This window comes from Ursus arctos, unplaced genomic scaffold (assembly GCF_023065955.2).
Source record: "Ursus arctos isolate Adak ecotype North America unplaced genomic scaffold, UrsArc2.0 scaffold_3, whole genome shotgun sequence".
NCBI classification, from domain to species: domain Eukaryota; kingdom Metazoa; phylum Chordata; class Mammalia; order Carnivora; family Ursidae; genus Ursus; species Ursus arctos.
The window spans coordinates 51560556-51577804 of NW_026622985.1; the positions used below are offsets into that span (position 1 = coordinate 51560556).

At 35.6% G+C, this 17249-nt stretch overlaps 1 long non-coding RNA gene across 1 annotated transcript in view; it reads right to left on the bottom strand.

Moving 5' to 3' along the window:
• The window catches only part of LOC113261317 (uncharacterized), a 45874-nt gene extending 28625 nt beyond the window's left edge, over positions 1–17249 (bottom strand). Inside the window, exon 1 of the long non-coding RNA XR_008956323.1 lies at positions 486–17249. This is a non-coding gene — a long non-coding RNA (uncharacterized LOC113261317). The remainder of the gene's footprint in view (positions 1–485) is intronic.

Consider the following 17249-nt stretch of genomic DNA (forward strand, 5'->3'; position numbering starts at 1 on the left):
CAGATAATATATGTCAGTGGCTCATCACCATAGCACCAGTACATAGAAATAACTCAATGTCAGCATTATTGTTGTCATCATCAGGATTATTTTGGGGTGATTCCTCAACCCCAACTGGTAACTCCTTTTCTAATCCTTGGCACTTCTTTGCTTGAGGGATTTCAAATACTCTTTATTCCCTGTAAATGTGTCCTCCTGGGTCCTAGAGCAGCCTTGCATACAGGAGGGTATACGTGTTTGGTCAAAGGTGTTCAAAATGCTTCGTCAAGACTATTTTTATTCATTGTGGTTGCCAGTCCTGCCATTTATGACAACAGAGAAGCAGCCTGGTGGAGAGTTCTGGAACAGTATTACTTCCCAGGGGGCATCTGGTAATGTGGGGGCCATTTCTGGATGTCACGTGACAGGGGGACAGTGTTGGCACTTAGTGGGTGAGGCCCAGCAAAGCTAAATAAGAAAACCCTACACAGTAAATTATTTCCTACCTAAACTGCTCATGCTGTTGCTCTGGGAAACGCGTAGGTGGCAGGAGAGTCTCCATGCGAATTGTAGCAGCCCAACTCCCGGGAAGTTTGCAACAGGGGAGGGGTGGCCTGAGGATGCTAGGGTAGAGGAAAGAGCATTGGGCTGAGGAGCAGATCTCAGTCTCAACTAGAACAATACAAGTCATGTGATTTAAATTTTTCATTCATTGTTGAGACTCAACTTCCCTATCCATCAAGTGGGAGAATTTTCCTCGACTACTTCCTTGGAAGGTTAAGGAAATTCAATAAGATAATGTCTGTGTATGCATTTATTTAATTGTAGACCATCCCGAGGCTGAACAACCTGTCTCTCTGCACGCACAAATTGTTAATGAGATAGAAGATACAGTCTCTGCCCTAGAGAATTCATAATTCAATCATCATTAATAAAGAGCTGCAAGCTCCCATTAGAGAAGAAAGTAGGAAATGTGTTTTCAAAACCACAGGCTTGTTTTTCACAAGTCAAGCATTTTATATTTAATTAAACTTTGCAAATGCCAGTTCTCCCCCCGTCATTAAGCTTATTTTCTCAAGTATATCCATATTGTACTAAAACATATGAAATTAAAAATATTAGCCTTTTAAAAACAAACTCACAAGTAACATTGTTTATGACACCTACCTTCCTTTAAAAATGGGAAAGAAAACAACCCAATGGCACAAATTAAGATTTTTTTCAGTTTTGTTTTAATTATGATTGTCTCCTTTATGGCAAAATAATCTCATTGGAAGAAATTCTGATCCTCTAGGATAAATTTGAACTGACCTTTTATCAAATTTTATTTTTACAGTCAGAAAACAGCTACTTCTATGCATTCATTCATTATTCATTCGACTCATTAATAGTTTATAATTATTATCTACCACAGGCCAGTTTTGTGCAAACTTTGTCCTAAAGGGCACGCCTAACCCAAATAAACAACAATATGGGAATGGTAGGTATAGTGGCAACAAATACTAACAGCTAGAGTTTGTATAATACTTTGCAGGGCATAGCTTTCCTTAGTAAAATAAATTATTAATAACAAAAAATAACAAAAAAGAATTGTGTTAAAATGTACTGGGATTAAAAATTTGGCAAACTAGGTATATTACATAAGATTAATCATTGTGTCAGACACTGACTGTTGTTCATCCTATATTCACTCCCCTTTTTCCTGTTAATAAATACCAATTCGTTCAGGTAGCAGGCAGAGACCCCTCTATTTCAATGTAGATGGATTTCTGTGCCATTTCCAGAATATGAATCTTAATTTGTCTAACTCTGTCACTACCTGTGGACAATGATTGCTATAAAGGTAGAGATAAGAACTGGTTTTAGTCAGTGAGATATAAATAAACATCTGTTGTGTGGGCTTCTAGGATAGCTTTTGATCCACTGTATTATAAAAACAAACTCTGATTAGGGATGTATATTCTAATGCAAAAGCAACCACTAAAAATTGCAGTAACATAAAGGGGCACAGCCTAAATACCAGCAGATAAATTAAAATGGAACACTAAGAAAACTTTTTAAAAAGTAAAAGCGTAGGAATAGAAGAACAAGAAACAGAGGCTACAAAGGATGAGATATTGAAATTACAGAACTAAATCTAACCATATCAATAATTATATCAGGTTTATGATCTAAACACATCATGAAAAAGGAAAGATTGTCAGAGTGAATAAGAAAGCAAGACTCAACTATATGCTCCCTACAAAAGGCATACTTTATTTTTTTTTTTTAAGATTTTATTTATTTATGCGACAGAGAGACAGCCAGCGAGAGAGGGAACACATCAGGGGGAGTGGGAAAGGAAGAAGCAGGCTCCCAGCAGAGGAGTCCGATGTGGGGCTCGATCCCAGGACCCTGGGATCACGCCCTGAGCCGAAGGCAGACACTTAACGACTGAGCCACCCAGGCGCCCCCAAAAGGCATACTTTAAACAAACAGACAAATAGGTTTGAAGGAAAACAGAATTTCTTAAAAATGTGGTGAATTCTAAAACAATGTTTAAGCAACCCAGACTAAGTCAGAAAAAAAAAAAGGAAACAAAAACAGAGGAAACTGATAGAAAACAAATAGAATGTCAGACTTGAGCCCCAACATGTCAATAATTACATTAAATGTAAATGGTGTAAACATGCCAATTAGAAGACAAAGATTGGCAGAGTGAATAAAAGAACATGATCCATCTCTATGCTATCTACAGTGGGTGCAGAGCTCTGGATAAAACCCAGAAATGCTGTTAAACATCCTACAATCCACAGGATAACTCTTACCTCTTCCACAAAGAATTATTGAGGCCAAAATTTTAATAGTTCCAAGGTTGAGAAGCTCTGAGCTACAGTAATCAAGACAGTTTGCTATTGGCAAAAACATAGTATATAGACCAATGGAACAGAATACAGTCTAGAAATAGAACCTTACATATACGGTTAGCTGATTTTTTTCTTAAGCGCCAAAGTAATTCAATGAGATAAGGAAAATCTTTTCAACAAATGGTACTGGAACAATTGTATATCTATACGGAGAAAAATAAACATGAACTCTTTCTTCGAATCACACACAAAATTAAGTCAAAGTATATCACAGAACATAAATGTAAAACCTAAATCTATAAAACTCCTAGGTGAAAACAAAGGAGAAAATCTTTTTTACCTCAGGATAAACAATGTTTCTAAGATAGAAATACTAAAACATGGATCATAAAGGGAAAAAAATAAATTGTACTTCAACAACCAAAGATGTATCAATGGCCATTAAGCACATAAGAAGATGCTCAATATCATTGGTCATCAGGGACCTGCAAATCAAAACCATAGTAAGATACCACTTCACATAAACTAGGATAGCTAGAATTTTTTAAAAAACAGGCAATAACAAGTGTTGGTAGGAAGGTGAAGTAATTGCAACTCTCATTAACCACTGGAAGGTGTGTAAAATGGTGCATCCACTGTAGAAAACAGTTTGGTGATTTCTCAAACGGTTAATCATAGAGTTACTATACAATCCAGCAATACCTCTCAGCTATGGTCTACGTGATTCTGTATCTCCCCTGCCTCCCCCCCCATTCATCTGTTGAAATCTTAATGCCTGATGTGATAGTATTAGGAGGTGGGGACTTTGAAAGGTGCTTAGGTCCTAAAGGTGAAGCCCTCATGAATAATAGTAGTGTTCTTGTAAAAAATATGCCACAGAGCTCCCAAGACCTTTCCACCATGTGAAGACACAATGAGAAGTCTGCAACCCTGAAAAAGTCCCTCACCTAATCATGCTGGCATCCTGAGCTCAGAATTCCAGCCACCAGGACTGTGAGAAATAATTTTCTATTGTTTCTAAACTACCCAGTCTGTGGTATTTTGTTATAACAGCCCAAACAGACTAAGACACACTCCTATGCATATACCCAAGAGAAACGAAAACATATATTCACATAAACACTTGCATACAAATATTCAGCTTTATTTATAATATACAAAAACTGGAAACAACCCAAATGTCTATCAACAGGTGAACGTATAAACAAATTGTGATATATTCATACACTGGACTACTATTTAACTATCTTAACTACAAAAATGATAAACTATTGATTCCCATCATAACAAGGATGAATCCCAAAACAATTATGCTGAATGAAAGATGCCAGGAAAAGTATATACTTTATGATTCCCTTTATATAATTCTAGAAAGTGGAAACTAATCTTTAGTGACAGAAAGCAGATTAGTGATTGATTCCTGATGGAATTGGAGGGCATGATACATTTTTTTAAGATTTTTTTTTTTAATTTTTAAGTAATTTCCACACGCGACATGGAGGTCAAACTCACAACCCCGAGATCAAGAGTCCCATGCTATACCCAGTGACCCAGCCAGGCATCCCAGGAGGGATACATTTTAAAGAGCTACAAGAAAAGTTGTTTAGTTTTCCTTTATGGGAAAAAAAAAATGGTACAGTAACAATATTTAAGCTTACGTAGAAATGGAATAAGGTGAATGCAAAGGAATTGGTTAAAATGAGAAATGAGATTTGGCTAAGCTTCCTTTTAAAAAAAGATAAAATATTTCACACTCTTATGTTTATTGCAGCATTGTTTACAATAGCCAACATGAAGCAAACCAAGCATCCATCAACAGATGAATGGATTGGGGCACCTGGGTGGCACCCAACTCTTGGTTTTAGCTCAGGTCATGATCTCAGGGTGTTGGGATGGAGCTCCCCATCGGGCTCTGTACTCAGTGTGGAGTCTTTTTATGATTCTCTCTTCCTCTCCCTCTCCCCCTCCCCTCTGCTCTCTCTCTTTCTCTCAAAAAAAAAAAAAATAATAAAGAATGAATGAATGGATAGAGATGTCATGTATATATACAATGGAATATTACTTAGTTATAAAAAGACAAAGATCTTGCCATTTGGAATAACATGGATGGACCTAGAGGGTATTATGCTAAGTGAAAAAAGTCAGAGAAAGATAAATACTATATGATTTCACTTATATGTGGAACCTAACCAAACAAACAGCAGCAACAAACCTATAAATACAGAAAACAAACTGATGGTTGCCAGAGGGAAGAGGGGTGGAGGGTGGGCAAAATGGGTGAAGGAGAGTGGGAGATACAGGCTTCCAGTAATAGAATGAGTAAGTCACATGGATAAAAGGTACAATATAGTCAATGGTATTGTAATAACATTGTATGGTGACAGATGGTAGCTACACTTGTGGTGAGCAGAGCATAATGTATAGAATTGTTGAATCACTATCTTGTACTCCTGTAACTAATGTAACATTGTGTGTCAACTATACTTCAGTTAAAAAAAGATAAATATCTGGGTTAAAAAGAAATCCAATAAATCTGATACTTTTAAAGGGCATCTTAAAAACAAAAATACATAGAGGAACTAAAAATTAAGATGATCTAAATTGAGGATGAAGAAAATTGAACGTTTTTGATACAAGGATAGGGATTACTATCATGATAGCGAGTAGAAAGGATTTCTTACCAAAAGCTTTACGAAGTAAACAAGCTCCCTATATGATTGTATAAGGTATATTAAAAAGAGAGGGGTGTGGAAAAGAGAGGCAAAGCAAGAAACAGAGTCTTAACTATGGAGAACAAACTGAGGGTTGCTGGAGGGGAGGTAGGGGGGAGGGAAGGGTTAAATGGTTGATAGGCATTAAGGAGGGCACTTGTGATGAGCACTGGGTGTTATATGTAAGTGAGAATCACCGAATTCTACACCTGAAACAATATTACACTGCATGTTAACTAACCGGAATTTAAATAAAAACTTGAAAAAAAATAAAAAGAGAACACCTAACAATATTGATATTATATATCCCAAACAACACAGCAACAAAAAACACGAACTAGAAATGCCTGAAGTGCAAAAAGAAATGGAAATAAAAATACTTAAAAACCTCAATACTCCACTATCAGAAAGAATATGAAAAAACACACATAGAAAAATGTTTTCTTAAAAATTAAAAGTTGAATAAAATAATACATTAGGTAGTAATAACTTAGTTCATTAAAAAAGCCTTAATGATAAGGCAAGAAAACATATTCTTTTCAAATTATTGTGGGTTTTTCACAAAAAGTAGCCATATTTTGGGGAACAATGACATAAATAGGAAATGCACAAAGGCAGAAATTCTGCAAACCACATACTCAGATCACAGCAAGATGATATACAACAACAGTAGAATTTAAAAGTGTCCAAATAGAAGGGGTACCTGGGTTACTCAGTCAGTAGAGCATGTGACTCTTAATCTCGGGGTTGTGAGTTTGAGCCCCACATTGGGTGTAGAAACTACTTAAAAATAAAATATTTTTTTTAAAAAGTGTCCAAATAGAAGTATATTTCTATGTTTTCCTAATATACAGCTAAATTACAAAATTACACAATACACAAATGCATTATGTCAAAGTTTATGGGATATTGCAGAAGCAGAACATTATGGAAAATTGTATTGCTCTAGAGGTTTCCAGTACTAAGAAATAAAAAGAGAAACATCAACTGGGTTTCTGCTTTAGTTTGAGAAAGAAAACAAACTAAATAGCAGGCCAAGAGAAAGTAGAAAAAGGGAAATTATAAGACTGAGAATAAACATATCCGAGGAGAAGGAAGACTAAAATTAATAATACCAATAGTTGATTCTGCCAAAAAAATTAATAAAAAACCATTAACTCAAATAACAAGAGAAAAAGAAAATACCAGTCAGTAAAATTAACTGCTCTATTAATAAATATTTGTTGAAGAACAAATTAATGAAAGAAGAGAGAGCAAATACAAGAGAGTTAAAATGGGAGAAATATAATTTATATGTGAAATATATAATAATGATATGAAATATGAACATAAATATTAATAATAATGCATTCTAGGAATGAACATTTCTAATATTTGAAATTTTTATTATAAAATCTTTGAAGAAAAATTAGGAGAATATAATTTTCTTACACTCTAACAAATTTTTTATTACTATCTAGAAATAGACAGCTACCAGAATACTGTAAATACAATATTAAAGCTAATAAAACAAAAGCAAGAAAATAAATAACATGTAAGATCAGTATCATAGAGGATGTAAAGATTCCAAGTCCTAAAGAAAACTTAGTAACTGAAAATGAAAAAGAATTTGTCTTTGGGATCTTGTAGTGCTTATTTCTGGAATGAAAAGTGAAATAGAGCAGGCTTCATCATGTTTTCAAGAGGAAAAGGGTACAAATCATATTTTAAAAGAAAATATTTTTTTAAAGTCATCTTGTTTAATTTCTTCTCATAAGAATTTAATAATGTCATTGAAGGAAATTTGCCAAAAAGGAAAAAATTACCATAATCTTGTAAGTCTTTATTTCATATAATTCTTTCTTTTTTTTTTTTTTAAGATTTTATTTATTTATGTGACAGAGAGACAGCCAGCGAGAGAGGGAACACAAGCAGGGGGAGTGGGAGAGGAAGAAGCAGGCTCCCAGCCAAGGAGCCCGATGTGGGACTCAATCCCGCAACGCCAGGATCATGCCCTGAGCCGAAGGCAGACGCTCAACGACTGAGCCACCCAGGTGTCCCCATATAATTCTTTCTAATCTTTTCCCAAATGCAAGTATATTTTTACATGGCATTATGTATTCTGGCTTTTCACATAGGGCATCAAATATGTTTCATCTCTACATGTTATTTAATAAAATGAAATATATTATTTATGGAGGTCTTATTTAATCTGATTAATAATTTCACCATCTAATAGAAGGGATTTATTTATAGGAAAATATAAAACTATAAAAGAGGGGGGAAAGATAAATTTATGAAGACATATGACTTGCTCCTGTCTAAGAAAGCTAAGTAAAATATTAACATGTTTACTAAATTAGATTAAATTAAATACCAGTTATATTCTCCAGCCCCCTCTCTTGACAAATTAATAGTGAAATTTATCTGGAAAGAAGAGTGAACAAGACTATCATATGGCACCATTATTATTTGATGATGATGATTAGTAATCATAATAGTAGTAATAGCAATATTATCATCATAATCTTAATGCTGGCATCATTTTGTTCCAGAATGATACTCACTGACTCAGATCAATTAATGTTTCCATCTCCACTGACTCCTTAGTAAAGAAGAGAAAATTCACATACCACTGTAAACAAAGAGGCAGTATAGGGCAGAAATAATTCAAGAAGACAGATAAGAGATTTTTTTAATACATCAAAATTTGAAAAGAATTCCAAATAGGCTAGCATTAAACATTGAATGTTATTTTTATTTTTTAATGTTTAAAATTGAAATTCAATTAATTAAAATATAATGTGTTATTAGTTTCAGAGGTAGAGTTCAGTGATTCATCAGTCTTATATATTACTCAGTGCTCATTATTTTTAAATCTAGGGGAAAAAATTGGTGTATTTATCTCAGCTATGGAAGACTAATACATGACAAAATGGAGGCCATTTTCAGATATATGTAACATACAAAAACCTGTGAAAGTATACGATATTAAAGGAAAATCAAAGAAATGTGTAATAAACTATTGATAAAAGTTTACTACCCAAATTATTGAGCCTCAGTTTCAAATGTATAAGATTAGTATCTTATTCTACCTGATTTACAATCAACATGGACAAACCATTTACACATTGAAACTTGCAGACGTCAACTTACCAAAATGAAAAATGCACAATCTTGCAGGGTTTCTTTAATAAGGAAATGGACAGTTTAGGGCACAATTACACATCTTTTAAAAATTAAAGGTAAGTTAGGGGCACCTGGATGGCACAGTTGGTTAAGTGTCCAACTCTTGCTTTTGGCTCAGGTCTGATCTCAGGGTGGTGAGATCAAGTTCCAGGTCTGGCTCTGCACTCTCCCTCGGCCCCTCCCCCCTGCTCTCTCGCTCTCTCTCCCTCTGAAAAAATTAAATAAATCTTTAAAAAAAATTAAAAGTGGATTAAAGCTTAAGATTGGAAGCACTGGTTGATGGGAGCGGGGTTGGAGGGCAGAAGAGGAACACATAGTTGCTAACACCTAGACGTAATGCATAATTTGGAACAATGCAATTTTTTTTAATCATTCAGAAAATCTACCCAGCAATAAGCCATAAAAGAATGAATGTCTTTAAGTTGGTAATTCCATTTGGGGAACTATACACGTAATAATTTGAACCAGTATGTTTAAAGTATTGATACAACCCTGGACAAGTCATTTAACTCTTGGTTTTGTTTGACTGCATGTGATGTGTTGCTGTAAAAGGCAATGGTTCTCACATTTAGTTTGCATTTCAATCACCTGACCAAGTCTGGTCCAAGCTGCCATCAAAGAACAAGGGTGTCTAGGAGAGGTGAGGAAACTACCCTCATCTCCTTATTCAGTTTAGGTAAGACATGCCTGGGTTTGTTAAAATAAACTTTTATTATGAAACAAAAGTAAAAAAATAACAAAAAAGTATCACCACCTGGTGACTTCTAGGCAGAGACCAGATGAGGCTGGCTCATTACCTTAGTCTGTCCAGGTGACCTCAATACAGAAACCGTTAGCCTTTCCATCTAAATCCTTGAATCTAGGGATCAGTTAAAACAGGAGAGTTCACTATTTGAAAAACATTTATTGAGGACTTTCTAGGTGTCAGATGCTTCATTAAAACAAATGTTTTCCTGGGGCTTATCTAAACAAATCCTCATGAGGAAGTAATTGTGTGGGCAAAACGTTCTGAAGGACACATAGGTAGACCCAGAGTGACATGCTTATAAAAATGCAGATTCCTGTGCTCCAGCCCCAATTCCTCTCATCTGCTGAACCAGAGTCTCTATGGATGAGGCTGGGAAATCTGCCCAGAAGATTCTTATGCAAGCAGTTTGAGTGCTACTTTTAAAACAAAAATTGGACTTAAATGAGCTTTAATATCTTTCTTGCCCCCAATTTTGAGTCTAAAACTTTGTTTTTAATAATTTAAAACTTAGAAATAGCTTAAGATGAAAAATGGTGAAATGAGTAAGGCATATTACTGTATAGTGGAGTAGCACGAAGGTCCATTTGACAAATTTCTTTTGGAGGATTTGGTTAGATTTTATTAGATAACAAAAGCTTTAATGCCCATTGCTGTAAATTTTTGCTGTGAATTCTCTTTATGCTCAATTTAAGTAGTTTTCCTTGGTTAGATATTCTGGTACGGCATTGTTGTAAAACATATAACCCAATGTTCCAGCAGACAGACATAACTTAGCTTTTCTTTTGCTTATGATTTTGGTTTTATTATATCTCTATTGTGGTCTTCCTGGTACTATGTTGACGGGAGTAATGATAAAAAGCACGTTCTCTAAATATGCTGGTTAATTCCATGCATGTCTTTGATCTATGTCTTATGTTAATGGCATTTACCCCCTCTCCATTTGTCACCGTAACAGTAATTCTCTAACCTGCCACTAGCTGCCTTCCACTGTCTAATATACCCTGCACTCCCACCAGCGTGGAATCTTCACACATAGGGTAGTAAAGAATTGACCTTACCCAAAGAGAGGTCTGGCCTTTGCCCTGAGCTCCTTGGAGGTGATCTCTAAGCTTCTGAAATGCCCTGCCTAATAAGAGCGTCTTTGTTTACCCACGAGCCTTGGAGCACCCTGGATAGTCTAACTATGTGATTAATAGTGGAGGCTTCAGGCCCCATCCAGAGGGACTGTGTGCATGCCAAAAGCAGTGCCCTCCAAAGACTGATACCACACAGTGAGAGAAAACAGACCTTACTAAAATAATCTAGCCAAGTCTCATACACACATACACACACACCACCACCAACACCAACACCACCAATAAATAACAACAAAAATAAGCCCCGGAGTGAGGGGAGGGAAATCAGTATCCACAGCCACAAAATATTACCTAAAATGTCCAGTTTTCAAAAAAAAAATACTGAGACATGTAAAGAAACAGGAAAGTATAGGCCACAGAGAGAAACAAAAGAAACTGCCTGTGAGAGAGACCAGGTGTTAGATTAACAAAGACTTCAAAGTATCTCTTATAAATATGTTCAGAGAATTCAAGGTAAAGAAGTAAAGGAATTTCTGATAAAAATGCTCCATCAAAAACGGACTATCAATAAAGAGAAATTACTTAAAAAAACAAATGGAAATTCTGGAATTGAAAAGTAGAATAACTGAAACAAAAAGTCGTTAGAGAAACTCAATGATAGATTTGAATTGGCAAAAAAAAAAAATCAGTACACTTGAAGATAGATTTATAGAGATCGTAAATTCAGAAGAATAGCAAAAGAGTGAAAAACCTTTAAATACACTTCCAAGTAATGAGAGTACCAGAAAGAGAGAAAAAAGTGAAAGCAGAAAAAAAATTTAAAGAAATAATGGCTAAAAATGTACTAAATATGTTGAAAAAACATTAACCTACATATCCAAGAAACTCAATAAGCTCAAAGAAGGATAAATGCAGAGATACAATTTGACATACAATTCTTATCTCCTTTGTCCAAGATTGATTGACCATATAAACATGGGTTTATTTCTGGGCCTTCTATTCTGTTCCATTGATCTATATGTCTATTTTTGTGCCACTACCATACTGTTTTGATTACTATAGCTTTGTAATATAACTTGAAGCCTGGAACTGTGATAACCTCCAACTTTGCTTTTCTTTTTTAAGATCACTTTGGCTATTCAGGGTCTTTTGTAGTTCCTTACAAGTTTTTGGAATATTTGTTCTAGTTCTGTGGAAAATGCTGTTGGTATTATGATAGGGATTGCATAAATCTGTAGATTGCTTGGGGTAGTATGGACATTTAAACAGTATTTGTTCTTCTGATCTATGAGCATGGAATATCTTTCCATTTCTTTGTGTTCAATTTCTTTCATCAGTGTTTTATAGTTTTCAGGGTATAGGTCTTTCACCTCTTTGGTTAAGTTTATTCTTTGATACATTATTGGTTTTGGTGCAATTGTAAATGGGATTGTTTCCTTAATTTCTCTTTCTGCTATTCCATTATTAGTGTATAGAAATGCAACAGATTTCTGTATGTTGATTTTGTATCCAGCAACCTTACTTACTTGCCAGTTCTAGTAGTTTTTTGATGGAGTCTTTGGGGTTTTCTATATACAGAATCACGTCATCTGCAAATAGTGAAAGTTTTCCTTCTTCCTTACCACTTTGGATGACTTTTCTTTTTGTTGTCTGATTCCCATGGCAGGACTTCAGTATTATGTTGAATAAAAGTGGTGAGAGTGGACTCCCTTGTCTTGTTCCTGACCTTAGGAGAAAAGCTCTTAGTTTTTCCCCCAATTTATTGACATATAATTTTTCATAATATTCTCTTACAATCCTTTGTATTTCTGTGGTGTTGATTGCTCTTTTTCCTCTTTCATTTGTCATTTTGTTTATTTGAGTCCTCTCTCTCTCTCTTTTATGAGTCTGGCTAGAAGTTTATCAATTTTGTTGATCTCTTCAAAGAACAAGTGCCTGGTTTCATTGATCTGTTCTATTATTTTTTTTTAGGTTCTGTATCATTTATTTCTGCTCTAATCTTTATTTCCTTCCTCCTGCTGGTTTTGGGTTTTGTTTGTTGTTTGTTGTTCTTTTTCTAGCTCCTTTGAGATTTTTCTTGCTTCTTGAGGTAGGCCTGTATTGCTGTAAACTTCCCTGTTAGAACTGCTTTTACAGTATCCCAAAGATTTGGGACACTTGTGTTTTCATTTTCATTTGTCTCCCTGTATTTTTTAACTTCTTCTTTGATTTCTTGGTTGATCCACTGATTGTTTAGTAGCATGTTATTTAACCTTTATGTGTTTTTACTCTTTCCAGGTTTTTTCTTGTGGTTGATTTTGAGTTCACAGCGTTGTGGTCAGAAAAAATGCATGGTATGATTTAAATCTTTTGGAATTTTTTGAGACCAGTTTTGTGGCCTAATATGTGATCTATTCTGGAGAATGTTTCATGTGCACTTGAAAATAATGTTTATTCTTCTGTTTTACGATGGAATATTCTGAATATATTTGTTGAATCTATCTGGTCCAGTGTGTTATTCAAAGTCACTGTTTCCTTGTTGATTTTCTGTTTAGATGATCTGTCCATTTGGTTTAAGTGGGGTGTTAAAGGCCCCTACTATTATTGTATTACTATCGATTATTTCCTTTATGGTTGTTATAAAGCATTTTATGTATTTGGGTGCTTTTGTGTTCGGTACATAAATATTTATAATTGTTATACCTTTTTGTTGCTTTGTCCCCTTTACTGTTACATAGTGTCCTTGTCTCTTGCTGCAGTCTTTGTTTTAAAGTCTACTTTGTCTGATATAAGTATTGCTACCCTGGTGTTCTTTTCACATCCATTTGCGTGATAAATATTTCTCCATCCGCCTACTTTCAATCTGCATGTGTCTTTAGGTCTGAAATGAGTCTCTTGTAGACAGCATATAGATTAGTCTTGTTTCTGAATCCATTCCATCACCCTATGTCTTTTGATTGGAGCATTTAGTCCATTTATATTCAAAGCAATTATTGATAGGTATATATTTATTGACATTTTTGTTATTTGTGTTTGTTTTTGTGGGTCTTCTCTATTCCTTTCTTCCCTTGTTCTGTTCTCTCACCATAAGTTGACTTTCTTTAGTGATATACTTGGATTCCTTTCTCTTTACTTTTTGCATATCTATTACCAGTTTTTGATTTGTGGTTACATTTAGGTTTCTGTATAACATCTTCTGCACATAGCAGTCTATATTAAGTTGATCATTGCTTAAATTGGAACCCATTCTTTACTCCTTTCCTCCCCATGTTTTAGGTATAGTGTGTCATGTTTTACATCTTTTTATTTTATGAGTCCCCTGACTGATTTTTTACTTATTCTTACTGACTTTGTGCTTTCTACTTTTCTTACTTTTACTTATGGTCTTTCCTTTCCACTCAAAGAGTCCCCTTTAACATTTTTTTGTGGGACTGGTTTAGTGGTCATAAACTCCTTTACATTTTGTTTATCTGGGAAACTCTTTATCTCTTCTATTCTGAATGATATCCTTGCTGGATAGAATATTCTTGGTTGCAGACTTTTTTCTTTCAGCACTTTGAATATATCATTTCATTCCCTTCGGCCTGCAAAGTTTCTGCTGAAAAATCCACTGATAGCCTTATGGGGTTCCCCTTGTACATAACTGCCTTCTTTTCTCTTGCTTCTAAAAATCTCTCTTCATCCCTACTTTGGCCATTTAAATTACTATGTGTCTAGTGTGGAGCTCCTCGGGTTGATTTTGTTGCAGGATCTCTATGCCTCCTGGATCTGAATTTCTGTTTCCTTCCCCAGATTTGGGAAGTTTTCAGCTATTATTTCTTCAAATAAAATGTATGCCCCCTTTTCTCTCTTTTCTTCTTCTGAGATCCCTATAATGTGAATGTTATTACACTTGATGGAGTCACTGAGTTCCCTAACTCTATTCTCATTTTGCATAATTTTTTACTCTCCCCTGCTCAACTTGATTACTTTCCATTACTCTGTTCCTCAGATCACTGATTTGTTCTTCTGCTTCCTCAAGTCTCATGTATTCATCCATCTATTCATTCCATCTCATGTATTTTTAATCTCAATTTTTGTGCTCTTCATCTCTGATGGGTTCTTTTTTATCTCTTTGTTAAGGGTCTCACTGATGTCCTCCATTCTTTTCTCAAACCCAATGAGTATCTCTAAGATTATTACTTTAAATTCTCTATCACATATATTACTGATCTCTATTTCTGTTAGGTCTCTTGCTGTGGTTTTGTCCTGATATTTCATTTGGGACTTATTCCTCTGTCTCCTTATTTTATCAAACTCTCTGTATCTATTTCTGTGTATTAGGAAAGACAACTATGTCTCCTGCTCTTAAAAGTAGTGGACAAGTCACACAGTTTTAACAAGGTGCATTTTGGTCCTCTTCCACAGTTGACAAGCAGCCTCCACCTAGACTGGGGCTAGCTGGGACTGCTATGCCATGGACGTGCATGCAGGGTGATCAGTTTTAGCAATGTGGGAGCCAGTCTTCCACAGGAGGTGACCAGCAGCTACCACTGGGACCAAGGCTCTGTAAAGCGCCCAGTCAGAATGTGGAGTGTTGGGAAGATTTGTGCTTATGCTGGTCTTCTTGGGGAGGGAACCTGTAGAAGGGGCAGGACATAGTGTCAACAAGGTAGGTAATGAATACCTGTACTGACTGCACTGGTTCCCACAGGCGGCTACGTGTTTATGTTGGGGGTTGGGAAGGGAAATGGCGCCTGCCAGGTCCTCTGTTCCTGGAGGAGTCTCCCAGAGATCTCTGTTCCTCTGGGACACACTCTGATGAGTAACTAACTCCTTTTCACATGCCCCAGGCATTTTTTCAAACTGCTGCTTCTATTCTCATTCTCCACAGACTGTTGTGCTGTCTCTTTAAGGGCAGGGACTGTATCCTATCACCTTCCAGGCACTCCTAGAACAGAACTCACTGATTTTTAAAGTTTCAGGCTTTAAGTTCTGCTGGTTGTAAAAACTCAACAAAATTTGGCCCCTCTCATTTTCAAAGCCAAGTGTTATGGGGATTCATCTTCCCCATGTGAGCTCCCCATCTCTTTCTCTCCCCTCTCAGCAGCCTTGGCCATTTAACTCCCAACCACATCTCTACGCCTCATACCCTCTTCAATGGGGCCTCTTCTCTATATTTAGTTGTGGAAATTGTTCTTCCAGTCTTCAGGCCATTTTCTGGGTTATTTATACTGATGTGATTGTTACCTAGTTGCATCTGTGAGATAAGGTAAATTACGGTCCTCTGGAAGTCAAATTTCTGTTGTTTAAAGCTACAGAATTTTTGGTAATTTGTTACAGCAGCTCTAGGAAATTAATATACTGACACCGAATTACTGGGGCAAATTCTTCTTGATCTTCTTCTTGATCTTCATTATATCCATTATTGAAAGTGGGCTGTTGAATACACCCAAAACTAATATAACACAGTATGCTAATTATATTGAATTAAAATAAATAAATAAATAAATAAATAGATAAATAAATAAATAAATAAATAAGAAAGTGGGGTATTGAAGGCACCAACTATTATTGAATTGTCTATTTCTCCTTTCAGTTCTGCCAGTTTTTATTTCATGTATTTTGGGGTTTTGTTGTTAGTGCATGTTTATAATTGTTATAGCTTCATGATGGATTGACACTTTCATCATTATAAAATGACTTCTTTATCTCATAACATTTTGTTGTTGTTGTTTTAACATCTAATGGTTTGATATTAGTATAACCATTCTGGCTTCCTTATGGTTTCAATTTGCATGGTATATCTTTTTGGATCATTTTATTTTGAAACTCTTTGTGTCTTTGAATCTAAAGTGTATCTTCTGTAGTCACCATACAGTTTGTTTTTTTTTTAAAATCAAGCTAACAATCTCCCTCTTTTGTTTAAAATGGGTTGTTTAATACATTCTCCAATCTGCTTAAGCATTTTTTTGAGCTCTTAATTTTAGACTTTGCATTTTTCAGTTGTAGAATTTCAAATTGATTTTTTAAAAAACAGATTCTGGCTCTCATGAAATTCTCCATCCTGACTCATTAACCAAAGCTATTTTTAAGTCCATCTCTGATAACCCTAATAACCAGATCTTCTGTGGATCCAGTTTTATTGCCTGTTTTTCCTCATGGTTCTGCTCTTTGGCATTCTTTGTAATTTTTACTTAATACTAGGTATCGTATATGATACACTGTACAATCTCTGGATGTTATCTTCCTACAGAAAGGGATCACCCTATTCCCTACTAGGAAGACAATGTAGGCAGATCGCATTAATCCAATCTATAATTCAGTGGATGTGAAACTAGGTTGCAATTTTATAAGGTTTAATTTACTCAGATTCTCTCCTGTTCTTATGGTGTAACTCTCAGAGTTCTTAAATGAGATTCTGGGGTATGTTCTAGGGCTTCTCTTGATAGGTCCTGAAATCCAGTTTTTGCCTCTTCACTACCACAATGCAATATACATTAAAAAAAAAAAAAAACTTATGCTTTGACTTTCAGGTTTCTGCCTTTTTGTTTGTTTTTAAAAATCCTTCTGCTCTGAACAATCCAAGAATTCAGAAATACTCAAGGGGAGGGGCGCCTGGGTGGCACAGCGGTTAAGCGTCTGCCTTCGGCTCAGGGCGTGATCCCGGCGTTACGGGATCGAGCCCCACGTCAGGCTCCTCCGCTATGAGCCTGCTTCTTCCTCTCCCACTCCTCCTGCCTGTGTTCCCTCTCTCACTGGC